We start from the raw sequence: 12,772 nt of genomic DNA on the forward strand, positions 1-12,772 counted from the left end.
TATTAGGGGATGGAGTTCTTTTATTAGGCTGGATACTAAGTTGGGTGACTTTGGAAAGAGATTTGAATCTCTTCCAACATCAATTTCCTCAACTGTAAAACGAGAAAGAGGTTCTAGGTGATTTCCAAGTGCCTTCTACTAAAATTTTGAAGGTACTAGTAAAATAGAGGCTGAATCCAGATGGTACTTAAGCATCCTTTGGTTCTGAGATTTATGTAGCCATTGCTTTGGTGTGAATACAAATGATAACCATTGTTTTATGGTTATGACCCAGCCAATGGGGAGAAAGAGATTTAAATTTAGACTGTTCTGCTTTTAGCCATTCCACCTGCTCCTTGGCATTTCTCTCTAACAAGAATGGTATTTACACTTTGCTATATTAGCAGTATCCATTGTTGAAGAAGAGCCTTACCTTCTCTCTCCTGATCTTTAAATCCTCTAAGTAAGGAAGGACTTTAAGGCAAAATCAGGCGACCAGAGGACATAGGCTAACAAAGGTAATGAGTGCCTCCCTGGGCCTGCTTGTCTCTCCTGCTCCTGCAGGCTCCAGATTCTGGCTGCATGCAGTAGGCACGGAGAGAATCTGGTCATGTAGCAGAAAGGCATTGGTGGGGAGCATGGAGGGAATGGGTCCTGTGCTTGGCTCTTGCTCCAGCACCAGCAGTCACTGAAGCTTAGCCAAGTCTTGGACAAGTCCTGGGCGAGTCACTGATCTCAGTAGTAACTCTGGCCCACTCCCTAGCAGGAACCCTCAGAAGCCAGGGAAGAGGAGGGGGCTGCACGGGCTGGAAAAGGGGGAGCAGGCCTGCTGCCTCAGGGAAGGGTTTTTCTGGTGGAAGGCACTTGGCTGAGGATTTTCACAGGTTCAGTACCGTCTCGGGAACACTTCTCACCTACCTCTTTTCCTGACCTTCTCTCTAAGAACGGACAGCAGAGAGTTGGGGCAAGCCCAGGAACCAGCAGCTGGTTTTCCTTAGCAATCAGGAGCCCATGACAGCCCTTTTCTCACTGTTGACAGAAGACTATTTGAACATCAGCTGGACCCCTCCGCCCGCCAAGAGAGCAGGGATTCCTCAGAAAAACTGAGCAGTGGCAGTGACAGTAATGCTGTTCTCCTCTAAGCACAGGCAGAGTCTAGAGCTGCCCACTGAAACCACGGTCAGCATCGAGGCAGTGATCCAGGCCCTTTCAGAGGCAGCGGTAGCTCTCCTCCGGTTATCCGGGCGCAGGAATTCAGCACTTGACTCTGCAGGTGCAGCTGTTGTCTCTGTGCTCTGAGTGCTATGGGTTAGAATGTGGGCATGAAGTAGGCAGCCAGGGTGCCTTTTCTGTGTTGTGGGTGCACAGAGAGTCACTCAAAATGGGCAGCCGCCCTTCAAAGAATGCCTTTGCTCTCTGGGGTGGGTGACAACGCAAAAGGGCACAAAAGAGCAAGAGCAAACCCATCCTCAGCATTCCCTTGAAAAAGAGAGCCTCATCCTCCTTCACCTTTGCAGACCGTCCCCCCTCTCCCCCCTCCCCCCTCCCGAAAGGCATAGTGTGGCAGGCTGCAGACCTGGGAGGCAGGCACAGTATGGCAGGGAGCCTCATTTACACATACTCTGTTATACCCTGTTGTCCTTTCAGGAGCAGAATTTCATCTTCTGAACAAAAGCACTGTGGGTGCTTGGAACTTTTGCCTCTTTTTCAACTTGACATAAAATCTCTGAAGCCAAACAATCTTTCCAATTTTTTTTCTCACAACTGGCATAGAACGTGGTCCTAAAGGGTAGCTGAGTGTTTTGAGTGAGCCGAGTCACCTCTAAGAATTACAATGTAATAGGGGCTATCTGTTGTGAGGGACCCCTTACGCCGAGTTTTCTGCTGTTTGTTTCCTGGGAGTCCTTTTCCCAAGGCCTTTCCAGACCACTGCCTTGTGAAAGCACACGGATTCCTCGATTCCCCAGCAGAGTGTTGCAGAGAAATGGGTTATGTTATAAATTCCCTGCTCCTCTCCTGGCATGTGTTGTCCATATGGATGGCTGTGCAGATTTACATTAACTGCTGGACTTGAGATGAAGCGGAGGGAGGGAGGAAAAAAGTGTTTCATATAAAGTGATTTTGAATGTCATCTAGAAAACCCAAGGATTGCAAAACAAACCTCAACAGTCACACATCATTATTTAGGGTTCCATGTAAACCTACAATTTAATGCTTCTGAAATAGTCAACACATTAGGGATTTCCATTTTTGATGACCAACTAAAACCTCTCTGATTTCTGTAGTTTGGACCTCTGGCAATTTAGAAAGCTGCTCTATTCAAGCCTACCCAGAGGTCTCTCATGTGTTCTGTTAAGCTGAGGACTGGCTCTGCCATGTAATTCTACTTGTTAGAGAGGGCACATGGCTTGTGCTTTCTGCCTCCAGGTGGTCCAAAATGGGCATTGAAATGCAGCGATAATAAAGGCATTCGTTAGGAAACATTCATGAAAAATGAAAGGGGTTATTAGCATGTTTTTAATATTGCATGACATTAATTTTATGTACAAAAGCACTACAAAATAGTGTTTATGTTATTCTTTCAGTATTTTGCAACAAATTATGACACTAAAACAATATTCTTAACCCCTGCCCAGGAAAGTATTTTTAAAACTTTAGTACATGTATTTCTTTTTAAATAACGTGCCATGAATATAGTATTCTATACCTTAATAATATTTAGAAAACAGTGGATTACCTTTTTCTCCCCTTTGAAACTTGAATCTTTTTCAGTCTTAAACAATTTTAATAGCCTTTTAAACAAAACCGATTTGACCGTTCCGCTTCTGTACATAATGTGGCACATAAATGATTCAGCATGAAGGAAAGGATGTACTGTAGTGTGTGTCAAAATTGTGACATTTAAATGTGTAGCCATTTTAAAGAGTTTCCATCATTGTTTTATAAAATCAAATCTCCCTGCTAATAAGATCAACAAGAGTGGCACTCAGTAGAAAACAGTTCCAAGATTAATTAATTGGGAGAACTTTTCTTCTGGGAGGTAGGTCCGATTTTTTTTTTAAATCCCATTTCACAGATGAGGAAACTCAGATAAGGTCCTTCCTCTGCCAACTCCACGTGTTTATTGCCAAGAATAACACCCAACGAGATTTAGCTGGCACAGCACAGTGAGTTAGTGTGGCTTGTTCAGTGCCTCAGAGATACAGATTCTGTTTACAAGAACATGGAATCAAAAGCAAATGCAAGTCAGATATTAGAAACAGCTGCCAGTGATAGAATTTGGACCAAAAATTTTTTTGTAATTCCAATTGCCTAGCAGAGTGGCTCACATCAGGTACTCCTCCTCGTGTTGTGGAAGGAATACATGCCTGATTCAGGTTGTTAGGTGCTAATATACTTTTTTGAGGTTTTTTTTCTTTTTTTTAAACAAGACAAATGTCTAAAAATGTTTAAATTGATTTTAGAGAGAGGAAGAGAAGGGGGAGAGAGAAAGAGAAACATTGATGTGAGAAACATCATCAATTGGCTACCCCCAGTAGGTGCCCTGACTGGAGTTCCAACCCACATCCTGGGTATGTACCCTGGCTGGGAATCAAACCCTCCATTTTTTGATGTATGGGCTGACAATCCAACCAACTGAGCCACACCAGCCAGGGCAAAACAAGGTACATTTTTTTAAAATATATTTTATTGATTTTGTACAGAGAGGAAGGGAGAGAGATAGAGAGTTAGAAACATCGATGAGAGAGTCATCGATCAGCTGCCTCTTGCACACCCCCTACTGGGGATATGCCCGCAACCAAGGTACATGCCCTTGACCGGAATCGAACCCGGGACCCTTCAGTCCCCAAGCCGACGCTCTATCCATTGAGCCAAACCGGTCTCGGCAACAAGGTACATTTTTAACTACTGTGCTGGCTCTACTATATACACAAATGTGTTTGGTTGATGATTATAAAGGCTACTTTGTTCACCATATATAGCATTATTTTCCATGAATATGCAATATCATTTACTAAGAAAAACTGGAGGTTATGTGAGAGAACAGAAAACATTGGGTTGAATTATAGATCAAATGCAGTATTGGTTCTGCCATGGACTAGCTATGAGAACTTCAGTAGCTATTTTTCTCTGAACTTTACTTTCCCAATCTTTAAAATGGGTGCAGAAATAGCCACCTATTAGTAGTATCGATTGAGATAGACTATCTAAAGGTACACTGACTAGCAGTTAGTACATAATCATTTCCTTTTCTGTTAAAATAGTGAATCATGAAATATTTAGCAAATCCAAATGCAGTAAGAAATGCATGCATTGTTATCCATCTCTGCTTTTGCATGAATAAATAAAATAATCCTTAGAGATTAATACAATAGCATAACTTCCTTATGTTATCTGCCTTCTTGAACACCCATGAATTTTAAATCTTAGCAAATTAAACAAAATTTTCCTCCAATTTTATCTCCTTTACCTTTCCCCCCTTCCTGTGAAAGGAAAGGTATCTAAACCAATCCAAAAGACAAGCAGCTTTAAAAGAGAAAGCAGCTTACTGAATAAGGAAATAATAAGAGTAGTTGATAAGTTAATACATGCTTGTTGATTACACACCAGGATGAGGTACAAACTGCACAGGTACATCTCATTTGATCCCAGCCCCCCAAAAGTTATGAAGTAAATACTATTATTGTTATCACTTTTTTAAACCAACAAAGAACCTAAAGTTCGGAGACTTTAAGAAAATATGCCCAAAATTAAAAGAAGAATAAAATGCAAGTAAGAGGAAAAGCTTGGATGTGAAGCCTCGATTCCACTTAGCCATGTTTAGGTATACATGGATTTATGTGCAGTCTGTACAATGTGAGCTTTTTTTGTTTTAATTTGTCTGTGGAGATGATAGCTTTTAGTCTTACCTGGTAAACGGGGAAGACTGAGTCAGGAAAGCTGAGCTTCTGGGTGAGGGACAGGTAGCTTCTGACCCACTTCTCAGTCTCACCAGGAGGTCAATGGCTGTGGGAGAAACAACACTCACACGTTCAGGGCACCTGCCTCTCCCTCCGCAGTCTCCTCAGCTGTCAAATGGGTGTGTCATCTGACTGCTGTGAGGGGGCCCTTATAGACTATAAAAGGGCCATTTTACTTTATGGAATTAAGAATTACTGTCCAAACCTTGGTGTCTTAAAAATAAAATTGTACTTTTGCCTGCAGAGGGCAGGTTTTAAAATGTTTTAAAATGGTGTTTCAAAATACACTTTTACAAAAAAAAGATGCTCAGGGATCACTTTATTCAATCAGTCCTGACACTATTCTCACAAGCAACTCTATAAGTAGCTGTGAGCATATTAGGAAAATATTTAATAAGGACATCTTTATGCTTCTGCCTGTTTTTCAAAACTACCAGCCACTTAAGTTAGGACCTTTGCTCTGTCATTCATTTTCTGCTTTGACACTACGATTTTTTAAACAGATAACTAGGGGAACACCCTTGTCAGCAGCATCACTAAGGGACTTACTCATCAGTTTAGTGGAAACAAAAGTGTTAGCTGGAAGGTCTGGCATCATCTGAACACAGATGATGGAGATAGCTCGGCAGAGGTATGATGGACTGAGCAGCCCGCGGCTGGACATCCGCCTGCTGACAGCACGAGATCTCTGAGCCTCAGTTTCTACAGCTATAAAACATGGACATCAAGAGTACACTTCTCAAAGACGGTCATGAAGATGATGAAGATGCAATGAAATAATCCTCAGAAAAGCCCCCTGGTCAGCACTTGCACGTAGGAAATACTAAATAAGTGCTTAGTGTTATCCTCAGCCTTTTAAGCTTACCAGGGTGGTGACCCCTGTCCTAAGGAAAGGGCTTTTACAAGTCCCCGCTGTCTGAATGGAAGGGAAAGCTGGAGCCATTTACCCAAATAACTCGGGCTTTTAACTCACTGTGGTCCTGAATAATTTGATTGTTTCCATTCCCTACTCTAACAAAACCAGAAAAAGATAAATGTGTATGATTATATCTCAAGATAGTTTACCTAGAGCGAAGTTACTTCTTTCTATCATGCGCCAAGGTTACCGAGCGAATCCACACAGAGGAGCTGGCTTCTGAGCCAGGCGGCCAGCAACCAGAGCCTGCCTTCCTGAACTCTGTCCTGTCCCTAGAATTGGGGGGGCCCGAACATGAGTCCTTCCCATGAATTGGTGAGTGATCTCCTACTTTTCCCTCTCCAGGAGAAGTCATTTTTCGCATTAACAGAAATAGAGCCTCTTGTCAAGGGAGAATGGAAGAAGCATGGCTTTTGGGTCAAAAGCACCCAAGTTTTACCTCTGGCTCTTGACTCTAGCTTGCCAAGAGATCGTATGCAAGTTACTTAACTTTGCTTCACCTTTTCTTACCTGAATTTCCTCTTCTGTAGGATGTACTAATAATGCTTTGCATCTCTCCTCTCTCCTTTCCTTCCCCCACTTTCCTCCCTATTCCTTTCATCCCTCTTATTCTGGTCCCCTTCCTTCTTTACCTTTTTAACCTAGAAATAGTATGTTATATACCTGCCTTGTGACTGTCCCTCACAGATTTTTACTATTATAAAAGAAGTATTTTCCAGACCCAATCATGTTTTCCAGCGATACCGTAAATTATGTTTGTGCAAAGTGTTTGACCCATTGATCGCACAGACACTTGAAGGAGCATGGACTTTGGAGTTAGACCGAATGTGGCCTACGTCCCAGCTCTATTATTCACCAAGACCATGTGCATGATATTTACTTTCTTTCTCTAGGCATCAGTGCCCTCATATGTCTAATGAGGCAATAGTCCATAGAAGAATACAAAGATTAAATGAGATAATATATGGACATTGGCCCAGAACTGATGTTCAGTAATTGGTGTTTCTAATCTTTAGGGACTGGATTATGCCAGCAGACAGATCAGACTGTCTACTCTGTCTCTTTTCTACTTTTGTGTGATGGCTGTAGTAATTAAAAACTCACCACCATTGAAAAGCTGGGAAAGATTAGGGCTGATCATGGGAAATAAGATTGTGTAACTGTGAACTGAGATTAGTGAAGGGTCTGGATCTCGGTCTGGGTGGATCTTTGGAACTAAGGATGCTCACACATGCCTTGGCTGCCTCACAAGTTGTAAGAGGTGAAGCGATGATTGATAGAGCAGTTCTCCACAGACCAGGAGGTTCCATTCATAGGCCTAGGGTCATATTTTCCTTCTAAGCCTTGAGTGACAATAAATAAATAAATAAATAAATGAAAATTAAAAAAATCTAAACTTTCTAAATTCATGAAAGCTTTGTGTTTATTAATGTCTTCCAAAAGGAGCCTCAAAGTATTTTATGTATAGTATGTATTAATAACTTTACAGACTCAGATCTGGAGTCACCCTTTTTGGATGACTCTAAGTCACTTAATTCTGCTAACATTCTGATTTCATCATTTGTAAAATGGGGTTTATAATGGTGTCTAACTCCTTAGGTGTTTGTGAGGATTAAATGAGCCAACACATGAGAAGGGCTAGTACCATGCCAGATACCCCAAAAACCTCAGTAAATGTTAGCTGCTGTCAAGCAATATTCACTTTTGCATTTACAGTCCCTTTCTTGGGGGGAGGGGGGGAAGAAGAGGTGTATGTGTTGAATTTAGTAAGTGTGTATGATCAACAGTTTGGGATTGTTTTCATTACGAATTCAGGGTTTATTTTCTTATGGGTGATTGTGTTTAGAGTTTAATGGATTGATTGTCCAGGTTAATCTTTGAGTAAGTTTTGTATCCATCAAGACAGACTCGAGTTCCTTTTATCAGGCCATTACTTCAGGTAAACACACATTCCATTCTCTGGCAGAACATTAAACTGTTATATTTCTTTTGATGGAGTGCTGACTGGTCCAAGCATTTGTGACAGAAAACAGCTTCTGTTTCCTGACGTTGTACAACTTAAAGGCTTTTTCTAGAGGTTTCTTGACTGAATCTTTGACTGTCGCTACCTCAACAATCAAGCTACCAAACCAGAAATGTGGGAATGAGTGAGTTCAGAGTAGGATCTCAGACAAAAACTTGAATCCAGACTCTAAAATCAAGAATTGAAAAATCTCTTTAAATGAGAATCAGGAAAAAAAAGAAAAAAAGAAAAGTTAAGTCCATTCTTTTAAGGACTAAAGTAGAATGAGGCAGAGTTATTGGCCTGAATTATTTTAAAAATTGCTTAGAAGAGCTGGATTACAAAGGGGCCTAATTTTGCATCTTTCTCTGAAAATTTGTGTCCTGGCATTTGAAAGGTAATGCAGGAAAGCCAAGAATGCACTGACAACACAAATCCAGCCATGTGGTGTTAGTATATGGTTTAGTTCCTCCCAGGGTATTCATTTCATTATCCAACAAAACAAGTGGTGAAATCTGTCATTTTAAAGATTCCCTCACACATACAATCTAGAATTATGATGAAAGTCTGACCATGCATTTACCTCAGTTCAAATCCTCCAGTGACGCTGCATTACCTGAAGGGTGAAGTCCAAACCCTCAACAATTATACAAGTTCTCTGGGACTTGGCTGGTGCTTATCTCTGCCAGTCCCCATATAGCAAATTTCATTCCTGTGTCACCTACCTGCGAATAGTGGTCCAGCTGCGAACTCACCACTTAGTCTCAGAGGCCCTGACAGCCTCTCCCATTGTCTAGCTGAGATGGTTCCTCCTCACACAAACCCTTCCTAATGTGTTTGCCCTTCTTCCTTGCCCCCATCCCCACTGTGTTTAGTGATCTTACCCTTTGCTCCTGCAGCATGAAGAAAAACTGTGTGCTTAAAGCATACAGTAATCATCATTTTAGTTACCTGTCTACCTGCCTAAATTGCCCCATGTGGGTGCCCCTAGCTGGTGGCACAGCACCAAAATCTTGGAAAAGATTTTCTGAACCAAACTATGAGTTATTGAATCAAGCCAGGTGTATGTGTGACTGAATCGTTTACTGTCAGCATTCTGAATGTGTGTCAGCAATCTACTATTGGGTTTGGGTATTTAGCAACTTGGTGCTTACTGACCTCATAAATGAGAAATGAGGTCAGTTGATAGTGAGGCGGTGACTTGTAAGGTAGGAGGAACATTGGAACTGCTGGTAGGCACTGATGACAATAGGAAGCAAACCTAACTGTATATGCAACTCTGCTCTACACAAACAAACATTCTTCAAATATAATTCTGCTCGGAGGAAGAAGTAATAAATGGGCCACTTGGGTTGTAGAAGAGAGTGGAGACCAGGATTTAAAAAAGATGAAGCTGGGGCAAGTTGCTTGGCATTTTTGAGGAAATAACACAGTGGTTGAATGGCAAGTACCAGCTGGTGCTTGTTAATTTCAGATGTTTAAATGAAATGATTATGTACTAACTACTAGTCACTGTACCCTTAGATAGTCTATCTCAATCAATACTACTAATAGGTGGTTATTTCTGCACCCATTTTAAAGATTGGGAAAGTAAAGATCAAAGAAAAATACCTACTGAAGGTCTCATAGCTAGTCCATGGCAGAACCAATGCTACATTTGATCTATAATTCAACCCAATGTTTGCTTAGTAAATAATATTGCATATTCATAGAAAATAATGCTATATATGGTAAACAAAGGAGCCTTTATAATCATTAACCAAACACATTTGTGTATATAGTAGGGCCAGCACAGTAGGTAAAAATGTACCTTGTTTTGCCCTGGCTGGTGTGGCCCTCGTTGGTTGGATTGCCAGCCCATACATAAAAAAGTGGAGGGTTCGATTCCCAACCAGGGCATATACACAGGTTTTGGGTTGGAATGAGCCAGAAAAGATTTTAAGACATAGTGCTGTTGATGATGAAGAAGATGTTGATTTTGAAGCTCATTTGGTGTGTGCTAAGTGTGTGGGTTACACGTTTTATCTCTCCTAATTCTCTCCACCTGTGAGGGGGTGGTGTGATTATTCCATTATATAGAAGGGGAAGGTGGGCTTAGAGAGGTTGAGCAAGTCGCACAGCATCTCACAACCAGATGTCATTAAATCTGATCTCTGTGCTCCTCCTCATCCCTAGCTTGGTGCTGCTGTCATCTTCCTTTTTTTTTTTACGTAGATAAGATATTTTTGATCAATAATAATAAGACTGATACCTACAGTAAATGGATTCTTCTTCCCAAATTACCAAAATGCTTCCTTTTATATATTTTTCCACAGTTTGTGCTGGTTAATAGTTAGCCGGTTCAATAGACAAGGACGATAAGTTGTGCAGTTTTTGCATACTGTTGTGTATTATCTCTGTCTAGAAAGACAGAAAAGTGGCAATATGAGAATTTTTAGATGGTTCCATCTGAATGGTATTTATGGATATAAAACAGATGTGGTTAAGCAATTCCAACAAAATAATGTTTTAGTACTTAAGATCAAAGATATATTTAAATGTGGAGGAAGGAAGTTGGAGGATTAACAAGAAATGATGTTTTCAAATTTCACTTGTGGTTTGAAGACACCCATTTAATTCGTGATCAGAAGTTACCAAGGCAATCACAGTATTGCCTCAAAACATAGTGCCCTATACAGTGATTTTATATCCTTCATAGATTAATTTTCAGGATACTCTTTGGATGCCAAGTTTTCAAAGTTCTAACATTTAAATAAATGTCACATTTTTTAAAAAAGGTACACAAACCTGTACCATGGCCTATTTTCATTTTTTTTAAATTTGTATGTGTGTGTGTAAACTTAGCCCCAGTGAGGTTTGTTTTGTTTTATTTTAAATATATTTTTATTGATTTCAGAGAGGAAGGAGAGAGAGAGAGAGAGAGAGAGAGAGAGAGAGAGAGAGAGAGAGAGAGAGAGAGAGAGAAAGAGAGAGAGAGAGAGAGAGATATCAATGATGAGAGTGAATCATTATCGACTGCCTCCTGCATGTCTCCCACTGGGGATTGAGCCCATAACCCTGGCATGTACCCTTGATCAGAATCGAATCCAGGAACCTTTAGTCCATAGGCCGGCACTCTATCCAATGAGCCAAACTGACTAGAGCTATGTATATGTTTTTGTTAAGCAGGTAATCTTGGATTTGGGTGTAGAACTGAAAGGTTAATATTCCTGGCACCCATACAGCTTTTAAAGTCTTAAATAATATCCTATCCCAGAGAGCAAAGTCTCCCTCCTGCCTCAGTTTACAAATAGAAGCTCCAAAGAGCACCATAAATGAGAAGAGGCGCTAACATACTAGAATTAACCAATGAAGAAGATGTGCAAAATGGTTTGTGCAGATTTGGCTCCTAAATCTTACAGCAGCTGCAACATATCTTTTAAATTTCATTGAGCTGGATCCACAGCTCCCAGGGTCCTCTCTCCATTTTCTGGGAAGTAAGTCTCCATTCTCTTCCATGTGGTAGGAGACTCTTTTGCTTTCCAAGCAGTCCTGTTTACTGTTTACATGTATGCTTCCATCTCCATTTGATTCCTCAGCAAAGCAGCTGCTTTGAAGAGCCCACAGGATTGTGCTGGTTATTTCCTACTCAACCCTCTTTTTTTCCCCGAAGAGGAAAGTTGTTGTTTTTTTTGTTTGTTTGTTTTTTCCCCCCAACATGATTGAAAGGAGTTGAGGGTTTAGTATATTCTTCATATTATTATTATTATTATTATTATTATTATTATTTTTACACTAGGGAGCTCAGTTGATAATCTTCCTGAGTCTGCTTCAAGGAAGAATTTCAGAACATAAGATTGTTTACATTTACTTCGAAGGTTGTTAATTTGGAACTTTTTTTTTAAATAATAAAAGGTGTGATGCCAGTACTCATATCCTGATAGACTATAAAAAGCCTTCTCCTTTTGTTTCTGTTACATATCTTCTTTTCTCTACTGAATTTGGAGTCTCCTCCTACGTACTGGAATTGTGGAGATTGGTAAGCATAACTGCCTGGATATCATGGTGGAAAGGCAGAATAAAAAAACAAGTCATGTGAGAGGAGAGCAGAAATCCTATGCCCACATTACTTTGAAGAAAAGGTAGCTGATTTTATTCTTTAGTCAAAATAGGAATGGGTCTGGATGACATAAAGATTTTAGTGATTAAGTTCTCTGGGTTTTTTTGTTTGTTTGTTTGTTTGTTTTTGTTTGTGTGTGTGTGTGTTTTGGTGGGTTTTTTTTTTTTTTTTGGTTGTTTTTTTTTGTTGTTTTTTGCCTGCTGTAGTAAGGATAACAAATAGAGGATAGTTAGCCAATGCTTTGGGAAGAGATAAGATTAGCATTTGAAAGCTCAACCAGTGTTATCATTTATGAACATGTTAGCTTTCAAATGAAATCATATTCCTTGTGTATTTCCAGTGCCAAATCATCGTGATTAATTTTTTTTATGAATGGTTGTTTAAGAAATTTTGAGGGATTACAGCTCATTGGAGAAACAGGGAGAAATTTATAGTTGCATTTTATACTGAACTAGAGGCCTGGTGCATGAAATTTGTGGACTGGGGGGACCCTCAGCCTGGCCCTCGGGGGATGTCCAACAGACAGTGCTGCCATGGAGGTGAGAGAGGCTCCCACTACCGCCACTGTGCTCACCAGCCATCATCCTGGCTTCTGGTTGAGCGGCACTTTCCCTGTTGGAGTGCACTTACCACTGGGAGCAGCTCCTGTGTGGAGTGGGATTGGGCCTAAATAGGCTCTCCAACATACCCCAAGGGACCCTGGATTGTGAGAGGGCACAGGCCAGACCGAGGGACCCCACTGGTGCATGACCGCTGGGCCGGGGAGGGACGCAGGAGGTTGGCCAGCAGGGAAGGGACTGTGGGAGGGCTCCAAG

General features: G+C 40.9%; 1 protein-coding gene across 2 annotated transcripts in view; it reads left to right on the forward strand.

Annotated features, from left to right (window-relative positions):
• KITLG (KIT ligand) overlaps nucleotides 1–12,772 on the forward strand; it is an 88,164-nt gene that overhangs the window by 5,053 nt on the left and 70,339 nt on the right. The gene's annotated exons all lie outside the window — the stretch shown is intronic.

Source organism: Pipistrellus hanaki, assembly GCF_964339955.1.
Source record: "Pipistrellus hanaki genome assembly, chromosome: 3".
NCBI lineage: Eukaryota > Metazoa > Chordata > Mammalia > Chiroptera > Vespertilionidae > Pipistrellus > Pipistrellus hanaki.